At 38.6% G+C, this 18843-nt stretch overlaps 1 protein-coding gene across 2 annotated transcripts in view; it reads left to right on the top strand.

The window, feature by feature from the left end:
- The window catches only part of RORA (RAR related orphan receptor A), a 712506-nt gene that overhangs the window by 540560 nt on the left and 153103 nt on the right, over positions 1-18843 (top strand). The gene's annotated exons all lie outside the window — the stretch shown is intronic.

The raw sequence follows: 18843 nt of genomic DNA, 5'->3' as shown, positions 1-18843 counted from the left end.
AAACTTCCTAATAACTTAACTGGGCAGCCTCTGGGTCCCTGGAGGGTTTCTCCACAAGAGTATTCCCTCTCTTTGTTAAGATTGCTTATTAAAAATGATTTTATAATGAAGTTGCCTCAAATAGCAGCGCTTTTCCTGGTTGTCCTTGAAGCTGTGGTGAAGAATCTTACAGACAACTGTCTAGGGTTTTCCTCCTTGTTAAAAACTTCTCTCTTACCACTGTTACTCTTGATTTTTAAGGAGACAAAGTCTAACTGACATAAGTCTCTCACCAGTTGATTATGTCGCTTAAAACCCTTTGCAAGGCATTATTGGTAGTTTAGCTTGTCATTTGGGCTCAGGAGCCGAATTGATCTACCTGGATTGAGGATATTTAAATCTGTGGCGGAAGCAAGGCTGCCAGGCTCCCCGGTGAGAGCAGCAGCCAAGGAAAGCCATCGCTAAGTCTGCCCCTGCCCCTGACTCCATCAGAGCAATGATTTCCAATTATTTAATCTCTTTGGTCTGGGTTTCTCCGATCTGTAAACTACCTCTTTCTTGCTACAGGGAATTATTGTGAAGAGGACTCAAATAATTAAAAATTAATATCGCCTTCTTTGCGCCCCTGCACTGGCTAAACTCAAAAACTTCTAATAAATGTGGACAATTAGGAGGGGGAAAAAAGTGTTTCATTGTCTCCACAAACATCAGTGTGGCTTTTTCCTTGAAAGTGCTTAAACGCGTCGGTATATTTCACATAAAGAATGATAAAGCAGTTTTCAGTAGGAATCACCGTTGGAAATATCTCCCTCAGACTTGGTCTCCCAGTGGCCAGGCCTTCTCAACAAGCAACAACAAACCATAAAACATTGTTAGTGACAGATTCAGCTTGAAATATTTATTTTCTAACTTTAAGGCTTGTCAGGCAATAAATCTGTAAGAGCAGAGTACTCAAGTTGTGGTTTGGTGCCCCTTTCGCGCGGCAGTGTGAATGCAGTGGAGCAGCAATAGTGAGAGGAAGCTGTGTGAATCTTTTAGTGGAGAGATCAGAGTCTTCTTTGGCTGTGCTGAGAATTCTTGTGTGCTAACGTTGTCCTAAGAACATGCTTTGGCTAAGTTATGCTCTCCGAGGCCAAGTATATTAGAAAATACTACCCTATACTCAGCAATTTCTGCCCTACCACCACCACCCCCAAATAAAAAAGTAAAGAAAAAGAAAGACTATGCCCAGCTGTGGGATGGCACTGTCAGTAGGATTTTCTTCAATCTCCTTAATAACCTAGGGCTTTACCTTGCCTGAGGAGGGCAAACTTCTTAGAGAGGTGCCCAAGGCCCTTCACAGTCTGGTCTAACTCTTTCCACAAGCCTTCCCATGCTTTCTGCCATGCCATGGCAGGCAGTATTTTGCCATCCTCAATTACCAGTCCCTAAAAGACTCCATGCGTGGGCATGGCTCGTTGCCATTGCTTCTGCTCTATCTTTTTTGTCCTGGAATGTCCTTTAACAACTTCTGCACCAGTAAAAGTCTGACTGCTCCAACAAAGACCAACACAAATAGCAGCTCCCATGCAAAGCCTTCTCCAACGCCACCTTGTTAAATTAATTGTTGCAGCCAGTTTGCCCCCACAGCACATTATTAAGGTCACAGTGCAGACAACATATTGTAGAATAATAGTTATTTATGTTGCTTAGTCCCACTGGGTACGCTGTACTTATTTTTGTTATCCTTTGGACTTAGCAGGCCGATTAGTATCTACTATATGCTCAATTAATGTCTGAGAATTTTCAGTAAGTGAATGTGTGTGTTTACACAGTCTTATGACCAGATACTCTCACACATTTGAGTGTGGGGAAAAAGTAATAATCTTTTCATTGTTATCAATTATAAGAAAGAACATTCAGGTACTGTGAGATTTGTACTATATTATTTTGAAAACAGAAACTACAATGTAAAGAGCATGTTGACATCTGACAGTTTACCTATAAATTTTGAGTCTTAGTTTAAGAAATGAATGCTTTAAAGTTTCCTTTAGCATTTTGTAAGATTTAAGTCAAAATTTCATCCAGGAGGTTTAAAAGTACTTGGATATCTTACTAAAGATGAAGAATGTATTCTTTTTTTCTGAGTGATCTCTTAAACACCATTTTGTTTTCATTGTCATTGCAAGGTTTCTACAACCAGATGATCAATTCTATAGCATTAAATGGGAAAGGGACATTTTCAGCTACCACTGTCATCTCTGTAAATGCAAAATTGAAAACTACCCACAAGAGAAGAGAATTGGCCATCTCTTCCAAGAATGGAGGGTAAAATCTATCAAAGAGATTTCTCCAGTCTAATGAGGAAAATGTGATCCTATGATGTTGAGCGATTTCTGAAGTAGAGTAAATTCTGGAAAGAAATGGCATTTATTCGTTCAAGGTCAAGACACATGGCATTGCTATGCTTGTCTGGTCTGGAATGTATTCATGCTTCTTACTTAACAGAGCAGGGACCGATAATTTCAAGTCCATTGCCCATCTCCTACCTGGTCACATACAGCCCTTGTTTCTGTCCCCTTTCCCTTGGAATCCTTTGTCTTTTAAGATATATGTGCTGCTCCCTCCCACTTTTGTTTGTAACTTTTTCTTGAGTCAAAACAAGAGGAACAAAATTATCCCCTGCAGTACCAATTCTTTGCGTGGAAACCTTGCTTATAAATGAGAGGATGAGATTTGACCCAATAAAAGAATCTATTTTAATTTTAATTTATTTCCTGGTGGCCTCTTATGCTTCCTTAGGCTATGACCTAACCAATTCTAACTCAATGCTGATTTTTTCTTCCAAGGTCAAAAATACTTTGAAATTATCATAGATAATGAGAATAAAAGTCCTTTGCCTCTAACATAAAGTCCATCTCTTCATATGAAATTTAAATCCTAGTTTTCTCAGCTTTCTTATAATTCTTCTCTCATTAGGCATCTATTAGCAAGCTAAATGAGAACAGGATGAAGGAAGATGTTTGGGGACTCTGAAACTGATTTTACAGTAGGAAAGCCATGTAGCCTCTTTCACCCTTTTCCTTTCTCAGATGGGAATCCTCAATAAAGCAGTGAGAAAGGCTAGCTTTGTTTTTTGCTAGTTTCACCTAACAAAGTGGAATCAAAATAGAAGCTGTCCTATTAGGCAAGTAACTTACCGTGCTCCATAAATTAGAAAAGGAAAAACTATTATACCGTTTCATAGACAAACATACCATGATCCCCACCTCCACCCCCCACCACACCCCCACAGAAAGGGTTTTGCCTATCTCTGAATCAGAGAACTTTTTAGGCCCTGATTTGTGGAAGTTACCTAATCCTGTGTATAATAGCTGAGGTGATTTGGGAAATAGAAAGATGTTCTTATTCTCATTATGGGAGGCCCTTAGGGAAAGTGTCATTTAGAAGAATGTGTTTTTATTTCCCTAAATTACTTTACCTGTGATTCTATTGATGTGTTTCTCTTAAGTTAGATTTCTAAACAAGAAAACGACCAATATGAGTGACTTTCTCCCAGATTCTTCTAATGCTTAAGCAGCTTCTCCATCGTTAGTGAGTTATTCCTCATTTGCTCTATAGTCTCACTTACAAGGAAGAATACCAAAGGGTTGGATTAATATGCTCCTGATACACAGAAGAGCCAACTGCAAATGGCCAAAGGCCCTACTTACTGTACACATCTCTGTTAATACAATAGTTAAACCTCATCACAAAGTTTCTCATATCACGCGATGACCTCACAGTGACAGACTTAGAAAACTAATGGAACCAACTCTTTTGGCATACAGGCTAGGCTAAGTGTACCCCACACTGAATAAAGTTAAGTTCTACCATATATTCACCTGATATTCATCAGTATTCCCAACTAGTCACTCAACTACAGTATCTCTAAGTAAATGGATGCTTTAAGTTGTGTGCCCCAAATAATAGACTCTAAGATTTGCATGCAAGAAGATTTTGGGGGAATGCTCTTAAGAACAACACCTATGAGGGGTGAGGGAAGCTGCCTGAGCAGAAGGAGAAATTGAACTGCCAAGCATTTGCAACCTAGGTTTCAGCAGATGCCGCTGGAAGATCAGAAGCTGGTATGACCTTCAAAAATGTCCCAAATCAAGGCAAAGAACCTGGGTCTTTTATCTTGCATCAACCAGACCTTGGATACCAGTTACCCCCAGAGAGGGGCATAATCTTGGGCAAGACAGTTCCCTTAAGCCAAGGGCAATTCTCCAGGAAGATACTCAACTGTGAGCCACTGGCAGCTAAGACTCTGGAGAGCCAGGGCTTGGGTGGCACACCACAGCATCCAGTACAGGGAAGCAAAAAATGGGCATTAACTTTAACTTTTGTGGGAAACATATTTTCTTTCTTTAAAACAACACACTCCAAAAAGTCACACTTACTAAGGAAATCACTTAAGTGTTTTTTTTTTTAATTTGAAAAAATTCAATCCATAATGCTTACACAATAAATATTAAAAAAATACTATATAAGGAAACTAACCTACTTGAAAATATGACTATATTAGAAGGGAACTTTTATTTTCATTTCTATGTCTCCATGAAACAGATTGAAAAGAGTGGGAACACTTGCTTCAAGGCAGTAAACAAAGTTACAGAGTTACCAGTGCTTTGATAGTCTGTATGTTCACATGTATGGACTAAATGAGAATGAACAAACGTTAACACAAAATGGAAGGGTATATTAACTAAAGGAGAGCATTTCGAAGATTTTGAGTATTAGCTCAGTTAGTGGTTTTCAATGGCTAAAAGGCACTTCCCGTGTTTTAGAACTACGTGAATGTGGGAAAATGACAGTACAAGGAAGAGTTTTAACTTTAGGCAAGTGGTTTTTAAGTTGCAACAACAAAAAAAAGTACTTGATTGTGACAGGCATTGTATATTTTTATTTCATGGGTAATTATTTTCATCTGCAGATGATAAGTTTGAATTTTCAATGTCAATAAGCTGATTTTTGCTTTGGAGGGGTTTTAGAATGAAAGTAGAGCCCTTTGCTTTGAGGGCACTCTGCTATAATGTCATATAAACCAGTCATTATCTGTTTGGATTTGGTCAGGTTTATTCAAATTAAGCCATAAGTGTCAGCCTGTAAATTTGTTTAAAGAATTTTTCTCTCAAAAATAAAAAGAAATAAATAGAATGACACACATTTTATTGCTTAGCTAGGACTAATAAAATATATCCTTGGCCTCAGTGTTACTGTATACCAGAACTGCAAATGCTGAAGAAAAATAATTTTTTTTGTTGAGTAAGGTTCCTCGTTAGGAAATATGGTCCTGAATATTGTATTATAAATCATATGTGTGTGCAATTCCATATGTTTTTTTCTTTCACTCATAGATATTCCAGAGAGTTAACACATTTTTCTCAATTATAAAAATAAAAAAGTAACACATTTCCAACTATTTGGGCTTATGTAAAATGTATTCTCTTAGGAACAAAGAGAATGCCTACAAAGAACTAGTTATGCATATTATGTTACTTTTCAGATTTTGAGAGTCTGCTACTATCTTAAAATTGAGACACAGTATCTGAAATATTTTTCAGGGCTATTCACACGCATAGTAAATCTCTCTTTTTAATGATTTATGGAACTCCACCCTCATTTTGCCTTTTAGCAATTACTTGCAAATGAACTCACAATTAAATGGGAGATTAGTGGTGGCTGTCAAAGATGTGAAACTTCCTTAACTAAAAATCCCACCCTCACCCCCAACTGTTGTCATACTAAGAAAAAGGTCCCTAACACCCAGTAGAAGTTAGCCAATATCTGCCTTGGGCAGCTTCTCAGTAATAATTAGTGATAAAGCACAGAGTACATTTTAGTTTCTTGACTCAAAATCCCTACGTAGCCTCTGGTTTCGTGGACTATGACTTCAGTTGCATGGGAGATCCCAATATGAGAAAATAGACCCAACTGCCTTCATTAGAGTATTAATCTATTGTGGAAAAGAGTTACATGTTTCCATTCTTCCCATCTTGGTTCCAAATGTATCTCCCCACACTCACGCCAACCTTTGAAAGCCCCACGTTTTTTCTTCTTGTATTTCTGGGATTTGCGTAGTTCAGAATACCCCTCCCTGCTCCCTCTGGGACTGGAAGCTAGAGACACCTCGCATATCTGAACAAGGGCTTTCTAGTTCACAGTTGCTGGAGGTTCACACAAACACCTGAACCTCTCGGGTTCAGATGGAGTCAGGGTTTATCTAATTGGAATTAAATCTTCACGGTTCTCCAGGGTTTCCTTTCTGTGCCTCTGCCTTGAAAAAGAGGGGGCCCTTTCAGATCGAGAGTGATGTTAATTCAGATTATTGTTTTCCTTATTCAAAGAGAATTAATGGAATGGAGAAACCTTTTACCTGATCTAAAAAGTCTCCATGGTTCCAACAGCCTCTATCTGGGAAAGTCCCCAGCCATTCTTCTCGAGATCCCTGTCTGAGTCCCTGTGAAAGAAATTCTGAAGCTGCCCATGGACATCAGTGGCAGCTTGCTCAGTCTGCCCTGTGTATTACCATAATAATTACAAGGTCCCAGCTGATAGCAGCTTTTCAAGTGGCAAATCATTGGCAGAACCATCTCCTGTAACTAACTCTTGGGAGAGAATTGTCAGGTAGGCTATATCAACTAACCCATCTAAATTTGCCATTTTCACAGATTATGTCTGACCCAACCCATCTATTTGCATGCATTGTGCAACTCTGCCACTTCTCTAACACATGCCTATAATTCAGATTACAGAGATGTTATATATATATAAAGGTTGCTAATGAGCTGAAAGGTAAAGTAATTTGTTATTTCCAATGGACAGGATGAATCTGCTTTTTAATTTTTTTCCTGGAGGAAAAAACTCCGTATTTTTTTCACCAGCATTTCAGTGAGTGAGTCACATTACTGTCAATTACACGCCCTTGTTATGTATTACAGCCACTAGGCAGCTGTCCAGGAAAGCACAAGTCGGTAAATGCTTCTGTTTTAAGAAAATTAAATTCATGGTTGCTCCTCCTCTGGGCATGTGCAGCAGGCAGGAATCCTCCACTTTCTTGCCAAGGAAAGGAATAAGGCCTTGCCTACTTTATCTGGATTAAATTGCCACTCTGACATCTTGAGATCTTGATACCAGTGCCCAAATGCAGGGCTTGGTTTTGGTTTCTAAATAGTCTTTTTTTTTTTCCATTTTGGTGTGTGTTACAAAACACAGACTGGTGTTATAAAACAGTATTTCTAGTGATGAGTCACGGCAGCGCCTGCGTGTTACCAGAGAGCCCTGGTGGAGGCTGAATGGAGAAACTGTTCACCTTCTTCTTTCCTAAAAGTCAGAGTCTTAGATCCGTTTACAGAGATGGCCTCATTGTCATGTTCAATCTGATTTATTTTATTTATTTATTTTTTAACTGCAGGTGAAGCTACAACTGAAAAGGATACCTTTGCTATTGGGCTGCTTTAACATCTAGGGAATGTTCCTTTTAGATATATAATATAAAGACTCTTGGGATTTGTCAGGTGTGTTCTTCCTAGAAATGTTATAAAGTTTAACAAAAAATATCTTTAAAGCATGCAATTAGTTTACACATCTATATAGTTTATGAATTTAGAAAAAGTCAGAGAATGACTTATTTTTCCAGTTCTGTGCCTTTAACTATGTTTATATCTGATTCATAGAATCAGAATTTCAAATAATGAAATATTTAGTAGCTAGGAAGTTGGCCTTCACATTATCTGTGTTTCAGATACATTGTGTCTAAGTAATGTTAGCATCAAAAACAAATATTTGAAGGAACAAAGGATTATGAATTGGATGAAATCAGTTTTACTTCTTACCTTATTTAGATGCTGATTAGAAGTAAAAACTGAAAGATTTTAAAAAACATGTTTTAGACTATTGAGGAAGTTTGAATATGGATGTATATTTTCGATATTAAGGATTATTTTTTGTAATAATGTTGAGTTTAATGGCATGATAGTTCTAAAAATAACCTTCATCGGAAACAACGACTGGAGTAATTATGGGTGAAATGGCAAGATGCCTGAAATTTACTTTAAAATACCCCCAGGAAAAGGTGTGTTGGAGTAGGGCTGGGAATAGATGAAAGCAGAATGGCAAAATATTGATACTCATTTTAACTGGGGAGTAGGTACATGGGGACAAATGCTTTTTGATTTTCATGGAAGCTTGAAAATTTTTATCATAAGGTAACATTTTCCCACCTCATTGGTCTGTAATTTATTCAATGATTATTTTTACATTGGGTGTTTGACCACTTTGGGTAAGTAGAATTTAGTGTGAAGGAGGTGACAAGGATGAGCATAGCAGGTTCAGCAGCTGATAGTGATCTCTTAAGCTATATAAAATCCATGCATTGCCATCTGTGATGCATTGATTGTTAACATAAAGTCAGAAAATTCACCTTTTATAACCTTTTATAATGAGGTTCCTCACCTATATTTCCGGTGGGGAAAAGGAGTGATCTTTTAGTTGGTCAGCTTTTTACATCTTTTCAATGTATTATGGCCATAAAGGCCCAGATTTGAGAGTCAAAAGAAACCCAGAGTTCATTTTGCGATCCACCTCTCTCATACTCGATATGAGGGTATGTACACAAGGAGACCTGAAGTGTGTTGTTCAAAGTCAGTGGCTCTTTACAGATGTGATAGCAAGACTGGAACCCTTCAGAACCAGTACCCTTTCCGACTATCCTGCTACCTCATCGTGCCCTCTAAAATACTCATTAACCATCTTCTCTCTGGGGATGAAAGCAGTTTTCTAAATCCAGACCAGTGACTGCATGTCAGATGTTCATTCCAGGTAGCGTGGCCCCAAATTACCTTTTCTTTTCTTGAACACCATTTCCAAGTTGTGTGATAAATCCCAGAAGTGATCATTTTCAATTTTGCTCTCGCTAATGCTCCAGCAGCCGGCCTGCCGTGTGTTCCTCTCTGGTCTTTCTACGCTCCGTCAGCGCCAGGTCAAAGTCCTTAAATGGCAATCTAGGCTGAAAGGAGGAAGCACTTGGCCGAGTGAGTCCACGAGGACCAGCAGCCACTTCTAGAATGTCTTTTGAAGGGCTTTTACAGTTTATGTTGAAATTCCAAGCATCAGATGGCAATAGAGAGGCTTTTCTTTAATTGGAAAAATGGGCTCTGTTTAGCATTTGTGGCCAAAACCCTTTAAGTGCAAACACCATTGCTAAAACTTTATCTTCTTGGCATTGTCCATACTAGCAGCTCATTGGGATAAAGTAGAGGATCATATTGGGATTTGCAAAATAAGTTTGCCCACTCTTTTTAATAATTTTATAGGAAGCAACCCTCTGATTCCTAAAAATATAGTCATACAAGTAGATGGGAATGTGGAAATACAGAAGGATCTTGCCCTGGGTGTGTGGTCTATGGAGAGACCAGCCACAGGCTTTGGTCCTGCCTTTTGCCTATCCATTGCTCAGTACTCTGGATCCACTTGTCTGTTGGATGCCCAAGAACTACCTATTTCATTTATTCATTCAGTCGATCTCCTGACCTTACTGACCTCCTAATATGTGGAAAGCACTGAGGATATAGAAAGAAAAGATAGAATCCGTACCTGCGCACCCCAAACACGCCCCGCCCCCCAGCCTTTTTTTTTTTTAAGAGACTAGAGCAGAGACAGAAAAATATGCAAAGGCACAATATAAGTGCTTTGGATACAGCTCCTAAGGAACCAGATGGCCTAGCACCCTTCCCCTCTTTGGGGACTTGCGGAAATCACAGCAGATGAAGAAACGGTTACATAATATTCTAGAGAATTAAGGTGAAGGAAGAGCTGAGAGAGCATTCCGGGTAAATGGAAGTGCAGTGTGAAAACCTGGCTCTTTCTCTATGTCCAGAGTATACTTAATTCTGAGGCTTTTTAAAAACTTTTCAGCTTTTCCTATTTTTTCTAGAATTACACCTTCTGAAACACATGCATTTATTTGAAAGTCAAGATAAAGTGCCATAATCCTGTAAAGAAGTCTGTGATTGGACAAACAAAGCAGCAAAGTACTTTGTTTCAATGTCAGACTCCCAAGGAGAGGTTTTTAAAAGATTCCCACTCTGGCTCATCTTCTCAAGAAATGGCTTTGTTGTTTCCACAGGGAAGTTTTTTTCCCCCCTTTGAAATGAAGCAAGCTGGGACTGGAGGTAGCTTCTCTAGTCCTCTAGGGTGCAAAGAATCAGCTTCCCTTGGTTTTGTTCATGATGATCTAGTTTGCCCGGTTGTCCAAAGCTGCTTGTGAATTCCTGGTTGATAGTTGTCCTGGAAAGTGCCTGTTTTCTCTGGGGGTTTGGCACAAGTGTCAAGTTACAGTTAGACCCACTAAGATGCCCGTATCCAATAGGAGAGGAGAGGGAAGGGAAGGCAGGGAGGAAGAAACGGAGAGGAGGAGGAGGAAGAATTGCAGAAGTGCCTTTGATGCTCCCTCAGGGGCTTCTTCCATGAGCCAACCTGCAAGCAGGGGAACCGTGGACAAGAGCTTTAACTTTGTTCGGGAACCCCTGGAGATTTGTGGTTTCCAATATTCACAGGCTGTGTGCCAACCCACATAGCCCACTCTGCCAGCAACAAGTGCTGCAGGCACATGACCCATATTTCTCACAAACCTTGCTATTCAATGGCCTTTCTGTTCTTCTGATTATACCAAGAAGAGAGTCTCTAGTGGGTCATCATCTGTCTTTGCTAATACTTTGTAGTTTGATTTCAACCCAAGGGCTTCCCTGTACCTAACATGCTTCATTGTGGTATTTCTGATTTAGAGGAAGCTACCACTGAAGGGGAGGAGCAAGTCTCTGGGGACTCCTGGGATGGTGGTCAGTGGCTTTATTCTTCACTCTTCCTTCCTTTTTTGACTCGGTGCCTCATTTTGTTTGGCTTGCCTGTGCAGATAGGGAGGTACCTGCCCAAAAGATCCCATCCAACACACATTGCGGCTCTGTCGTTTATTTTTTCAAAGCTGATAAATATTATGTATTGTGAAATCCTTAACTAAGTTATAGTCCAAGTACTTGGTTTCAAGGAAACTTTCAAAAAGGAGGAAGTTCACTAGTTCTTCTTAAGTTTGGTTACTATTTGTGAAAAAAAAGAAAAAAACAATCTCAGGAGTCCATGATTTACAGACTTATTTTTAATCTGTATCTCTTTAATCGAGGCCTCTGTTTATTTGTATCATAATTTTTTGTATACATGGGTTATCACTCTTGCTAGATTATAAACACCCTGAAGACAGGATTGGTATCTGGTGTATTTTTGTGGGTTTTCCAAACTCCTTGTACCATCACCTAAGGGAATGAGGCAGATGGGTGTGCACAGTGCACTGGGATGCTCAGCAGGCCTGGGTCCTAGTCCTCAATCTGCAGCTTCCTCGCTGCGTGATCTTGGGAAACTCCATCTGGGTCTCAGTTTACCTCATCCATGAAATGATTCCCACGGACGGCCCTTCTCTTCCTAAATTATGATCCTAAGAGGCAACCACATCTTGATTCTGGAGCAATGGAGTTATTTTAGTCTTTTTAATTAACTTTTCTCTCTCCCTTTAATTCTAAAATAAATCATTTAAATTTCTGCAGTTTGGTGGGAGATATTGATTTTACCTCCATAAGCATCAAAAAGAATCCTGAATAAGAAGTTACCATAAATCGTTAATATAACCATTAAGTGTTAAGTTCCTTTGGGGAACTACACTTCATATCAGCCAGAAAGACTTAATTTCCTTTTCTTTAAATTAAAAGACTTGCAAAAAGGAACAGGTGTCAGGGTACCAGAAAAAAAATGTGATTTGCAGTCCCTATGCCCAAAATCCACGAAGTATATATCAACAGGTATGTGTAGTGTTGGAGAGTGCTCTCCTTTGCTCTTGTTTTCCTTATATAAATGAAATATGATTAAAATTAACATCCAGGGAGGCAGAGAAGGTAGAAGGCGGTGGAAAACTGGCTTCTCCTTTGGAAGGATTGCTTGCTTTGCTCTGGGAAGAGGTGGGTGACATATACATATGCTGATTCTGAATGTCGTTCATGCTTTCATTTATTCACCTGCCTACCACGTTATCAGTCGTTTTTCAAGGTGCTAATATTTGCTAGTTGTACGGTATTGAAACAGCCTCTTTTTCCTCCGTGTCTTCCTGTTGTTTGAGTCCCTGAAAGCACTAACTTCATGTTCTTAAAGCAATTGGCCTCTGAAATGCTGTTTATCTGCTCCATCTCCTCCCAGGAAAAAGCCTGCTGGGGCTAAAGTATTAAGACAAAGCTTCCTAAGTGCTAAGGCCTTGCCTCTGACCCCTGAGTAACTCTACACCCAGCTGAGCCTTAAAGAAATGTTCTCATCCTCAGAAATCAGGCATTTTTAAACCAGAAAATTTTGCCATAAATTTGGTATAATCCAGTCTCGTGATTTCCTTCTTTTACATTTTCAATTCACTCAATAAATATTAATTTATGAGTCCATATTATATGCTAAGCACTATACTAGACATAGGAGTCACAATGAATGGTAAACAAGTATATTCGTTTCCTATTGTTGGAAATTACCACAAGCTTCACTGCTTAGAACAATACAGATTTATTCTCTGGAGGTCAGAAGTCGAAAATCAGTTTCACTGAGCTAAAATCAGGTCAGCGGCACTGGTTCCTTCTGGGGGCTCTAGAAGAGAATCTGTTTTTTACCTTTTCCAACTTTTAGAGGCCACCTATATTTATTGCCTCATGACCCCTTTCTCCACCTCCAAAGCCGGCAGTGGCGCATCTTCCAGTCCCTGTGTCTATCCCTCTCCTGACATTGTCATATCAACTTCTATGTCTTTGACTCTCCTGCTTCCATCTTATAAGGACCCTTGTAATTACATTGGGCCCACCCAGATAATCCAGGATAATCTCCCCTTCTCACAAGATCTTTAACTTAACCATATCTGCACAGTCCCTTTTGCCATGTAAGGTTCCATATTCACAGGTTCTGAGGATTAGGATGTGGATGTCTTGGGCACCATTATGCAGCCTACTGCAACAAGAACCTCAGAGAACATAGATTCTAGTTTCATAACAAGGAAAAAAATGGAGGTTATTTGTTTCTTTTTTGCCTGCTTATTTTATTTTTGTTTGTTTTCATTTGTGAATTTTTTTGCTTTCTGATTTTTTTATTGTGGAAAAGTACATATAACATAAAATTTTCTCTTTTAACCATTTATAAGTATGCCATTCGTTGTCATTAATTATAGTCACAATGTTGTGCAACCGTCACCACTATCTATTTCCAAAATCCTTTCATCACTCCAACCAGAAACTCTGGACCCATTGAGCAATATTTTCCCATTCTCCCCTCCCCTCAACCCATAGTAAACCCTAATCTACTTTCCGACTGAATTTGACTATTCTCGAAATTTCATATAAGTGAAATCATAGAATATTTGTACTTGTGTGTCCTTATTTCACTTAGTCTAATGTTTTCAAGATTCAGTCATGTTATAGCTTGTAGCTGGTATCAGCACTCCATTCTTGTTATGGCTGAGTGATAGTCTACTGTATGTATACAGCACAATTTATTTATCTGCGCATCTACTAATGGACACCTGGGTTGATTCCACCATTTGACTATTGTGAATAACGCTGCTGTGTACAGTGGTGTACAAGTAACTCTTCAAGTCCCTGTTTTCAAATCTCTTGGGTATATATACCTGGGAGTGTAATTTCTGGGTCATATAGTAGTTATATAACTTTTTGAGAAACCCCCAAACTCTTTTTCACAGTGGCTACGTTAGTTTACACTTGACCAGTCATGCATGAGGTTTCCAGTTTCTCCATCTCCTCATCAACATTTGCTATTTTCTATTTTTTCAAATAATCTCCACAGTGTGTGAAGTAGTATCTCATTGATCCTTGATAACTAATGACATTGAGCATCTTTTCATGTGGTCATTGAACATTTGTGTATCATCTTTTGAGGTAATGTCTATTTAATTCCTTTGCCCACTTTTTTTTTATTTTTTTTATTTTTTATTTTATTGACTTTGTAATAATATTACATTAAAAATATATATGTGAGGTCCCATTCAACCCCACCCCCCCACCCCACCTCTCCCCCCCCCCCCCCCCCCCAGCAACACTCCCTCCCATCATCATGACACATCCATTGGATTTGGTAAGTACATCTTTGGGCACCTCTGCACCTCATAGTCAATGGTCCACATCATGGCCCATACTCTCCCCCATTCCATCCAGTGGGCCCTGTGAGGATATACAATGTCCAGTGATTGCCTCTGAAGCACCATCCAGGGCAGCTCCATGTCCCAAAGACGCCTCCACCTCTCATCTCTTCCTGCCTTTCCCCATACCCATCAGCCACCATGTCCACTTTTCCCAATCCAATGCCACCTCTTCTATGTGGACATTGGATTGGTTGTGTCCATTGCACCTCTATGTCAAGAGGAGGCTCAGATTCCACATGGATGCTGGATGCAATCCTCCCACTTTCAGTTGTAATCACTCTAGGCTCCATGGTGTGGTGGTTGTCCTTCTTCAACTCCATCTTAGCTGAGTGTTCCTTTGCCCACTTTTTAATTCAGTTGTCTTTTTGCTGTTGAGATGTGTTTTTTATATACTCTGCATACTAGAACTTTATCAGATATATGATTTCAAAATATTTTCTCCCATTCTGTGGGTTGCTTTTCACTCTCTTCATTGTGTCCTTTCAGTGCACAAAAAGCTTTTAATTTCAATGCTGTCCAACTTATCAGTTTTTACTTTTGCCACCTGTGCTTTTGATGTAATATTTAAGAATCCATTGCTAAAGCCAAGGTCATAAAGATTTTCCTCTATGTTTTCTTCTAAGAGTTTTATAATGTTAACCTTTTATTTAGGTCTTTGATCCACATTAATTTTTGTGTATGGTACAAGGTAAAAATCCAGCTTCATTGTTTGCATATCAATATCCAGTGGTCCCAGTGATTTATTGAATGGTCTTAGCCCCCTTAACATGAATCAATTGAGGGTTTTATTTCTGTTCTGTTCCTTTTGTCTCTATGCCTATCCTTATGACAGTACCACACTGTTTTAATTACCATAACTTTGTAGTAAGATTTGAAATCAAGAAGTATGAGACCTCTAACTTTGTTGTTTTTTAAGATTTATTTGGCAGTTTGGGGTCCCTGGAAATTCCATATGAATTTTAGGATGGATTTTCCCATTTCTGAAAAAAAAACGCTGTTTGGATTTTGATAGGGATAGTATTGTCATCTTAACAATGGTCAGTCTTTTCAACCTGTAAACACAGAATATCTTATCATTCATTTAGAACTTCTTTAATTTCTTTCAACAATGTGTTGTAGTTTTTCAGTGTATAAGTCTTGCCTGTCCTTGATTAAATTTATTTAGGGTTTTGTGCATATAAGATCATATCATCTGTGAAGAGATATAATTTTACTTTTTCCTAAGTTTGGGTCCCTTTTATTTCTTTTTCTTGCCTAATTGTTCTGGCTACAACTTCTAGTGCAATATTGAATAGCAGAGGTGAAAGTGGGCACCCTTGTCTTTTTCCTGATCTTAGAGAAAAAGCTTTCATTCTTTTACCATTAGGTATGATGTTAGCTGTTGCTTTTTCATAAATGGCCTTTATCATGTTGAAGAAGTTCCAGTCTATTTCTTGTTTATTGAGTGTTTTTATTATGAAAAGGTGTTGGATTTTTAAAATGCTTTTTCTGCATCAATTGAGAGAATCATGTGTTTTTCCTTCATTGTATTGATGTGGCATATATTACATTGATTGATTTTCATATACTGAACTACCTGTACTTTCCTGAGATCGATCCCACTTGGTAATGGTGTATAATTCTTTTACTATGCTGTTGAATTCATTGGTAGTATTTTGCTGAAAATCTTTGCACCTATGCTCATAAAGGATATTGGTCTGTAGTTTCTTATAGTGCCTTTTTCTGGCTTTGGTATCAAGGTAATCCTGGCCTCATAAAGTGAATTAGGAAGTGCTTCCTCCTCTTCAAATTTTTAGGAGAGTTCCAGAAGGATTGATGTTAATGCACATTTGTTTTTTCCTGATTTATTGCAGACATATAGGTTCAGCGGAAATGAATTTGTGACATAAAATATAGAGAAAATATATCTGTTGAGTTCACATTGTGTCAAAGTTAAAAATAAATCTTCCTTTATAAGAGTCTATCTTGGAAACAGAAATTTAACTATACCATTAAACATTTTTAAGTGTAAATCTAAATAGTTCCATTATCTATATTTCATTATGAAAAGATTTGAATCTTTATTTGCAAGTGGGAAGAAATAACACTTCTGTCTTTGGCCTGTGAAAAACTTTGGTCAACAAGTCTTTATTGAGCAACTTCTTTGACTAAAATGATAGTACAACTCTGAACTATCCAGAATGGCAGCTTTCATAGGAGAGGATTGGAAGCTATTTCTTTTTATTATTATTAATAGAGAAGTTGATTGAAGATGACAGAAAAATCATATGTAAAATACAGTGTTTCCTATGGTTAACATACATTGGTGTGGTTCATTTTTACAATTCATGAAAGAAGGTTTTTGTAATTTTTACTATTAACTATAGCCCATCATTTACAACAGGGCTCACTGGGTTGTACAGTCCAATGCTTGCTCATCTTAAAGGGTCAGGGTCTCCTGGTAGAACCCAAGATCTCACTGAGATTTTAATTGTCCCTAAAATTATTTCTGTTTTGAAAATCCAATAAGTGAAAAATAATACCCTTGAGTATTTGAAACATAAGCTATAACTTTAGGCAAATAAGAGAACAATTTGAAGAGGAAGGAATCCAGCCACAAACACCAGGAAATATAATGTCAGAGACAAAAAAAATGAGAGAAGGTAGCCAAAACAGGTAGCTGAGAGGCAGATACCAGGCTCTGTACTAAAAAAAAAAAAAAACCTCTAAAACAGGGCAATATCAAGAAAAGTCAAGAGGCTTCAGAGGCATCATCCTGGGCTCGAATTCCAGCTCTACCACCAGTGGTTATTTCTTAGCCTTATCTGTAAAATGGGGATAACAGTACATAGATGAATAAATAAGATCATGTGTGTACAAGCACCTGGTTACACAGTGCCTGGCTGATCAATGTGTTGTCAGTAATGACAGTGATTTTGTGATAAAGGTTAGGATGGCAGTCCTGGTCATAGCATTCCTCTTACTCACTGCTGTCTGATGTCCTTTCATCTTCTGTGACCCTCCTCTATTTTAAGACTGCTCTTGATATTTACTGTGACCAAAAAGTAAATACTGTTTCATAAGGTACACATATTATGATGTACTTCATGCACCAACCATGTTAAAATACATGTGTGTGTGTGTGTATATATATATATGTATGTATATGTACACACACACACACACACACAACCCTGAAAGGATGACTCTGTATCTATGACTTATACAATGGCAACCAATTTTCCAAGTAAACTCAAGCACTATAACAAGGGATTGGGCTTTGTCCAATCAGTTGGGATTTGTCTGCAGGTTCATGGGTCATTTTCCCTAGCAAGCTAAAAAATTCACTTTCAAAGTGGTCCATAACCTGTAGAAATGAAAGCCTACAGCGTAACATCTCAGGTGAAAAATCCAGTGTCACTCAGATCAAGCTTACTGGCTGAACTCTAGTGATTATGAAGTGAACTCTGTTGTTGGAAACCTGTGTGAGCATCAAAGTCTGTCATCACTTTTATTGGCAGGTGCCATGGGCTCAGACAGCAAGGGAGCAGGATGGGAAAGTACTGCCAAGCTAGTCTAACAGAAAAACAATGGGGAGAGGGATAGCAAGAGGCATCACAGAGCATTTCAGTTTTTCTAAAAATGGAACTGTTTGTGTAATGGGAAGTAATTATAACTTATGGCCATGTGATTTGTGTTAAATGTTAAGTGTTTCAAAATGGTTAAATATGTTTTGTGCACTCGGTGGAAATGTGATTCTCTACCAACTAATTGAGTGGAAGAGAGAAAAACAAGGAAGGGATTAATTTTCTAGAAGGAAAATGAAAATGGGGGGTGGAGGTGGGGAATGACATTTTACTTTTCTTATCCATTGGGGATTTTGAAAGGATTTTTCTTGGCTTTTCTAGAAAGACATATGCAAATCATAGAATCAAGGAATTTCAAGATTAGTAGGGATTTTTGCAATGGCCTGTCCAAACTCTCATCTATTCCCCAAATCCTCCCACCATGCATCCAGCTTATGCACAAATGCCTTTAGTAGAGGATATTCACTTCATTTCTTTTCAAGGCAGCCTACACTGTTTTTGAGCCATTCTGTTTCTAGAAGGTTCTGTCTACTGAGTAGGAAATCTATCTCCCTATAATATCTACCCATTGGTCCAAATTAAACCTGTCTTATACTATTAATCCTCAATAATTTTGCAGTTGGAAAATCTGGAACCAAGATGGTTTAAGTAACTTGTGCATTGTTTCATAGTTACTAATTGGCAGTGCAAGGGTATAAATCCAGGTCTGCCTGCCGGCCAGCAAGTCTCCATTTCTTTCTAAATCACCAAGCCCCTCACTGTAGGTAAGAGAAAGGCAGACTACTATCGAATATGGGAGACAAATCATAAAGACCTAATAAGATATGAAGGAGCCAGGTTGAGTTCAGCGGAGGAAGGAAAGAATTGGTGACTGGTGATGGGGGTGGGGGTAAAAGGACACCCCTCCATGATCAGGGCTACACTTCCTTAAGCCAGGCTGACTGTGGTTATCTCAGTGTAGCTCAAATCTCAGCTAGTGACAGCTTTCCACCTGGTGACATGCTTAGTGGCCCATGAAATTCTAGCCCTCAAGGCTCAAGCCTGATATTAATG

Source organism: Dasypus novemcinctus, chromosome 3, assembly GCF_030445035.2.
Source record: "Dasypus novemcinctus isolate mDasNov1 chromosome 3, mDasNov1.1.hap2, whole genome shotgun sequence".
NCBI classification, from domain to species: Eukaryota; Metazoa; Chordata; class Mammalia; order Cingulata; family Dasypodidae; genus Dasypus; species Dasypus novemcinctus.
This window is presented reverse-complemented; position numbering and strand designations above follow the sequence as displayed.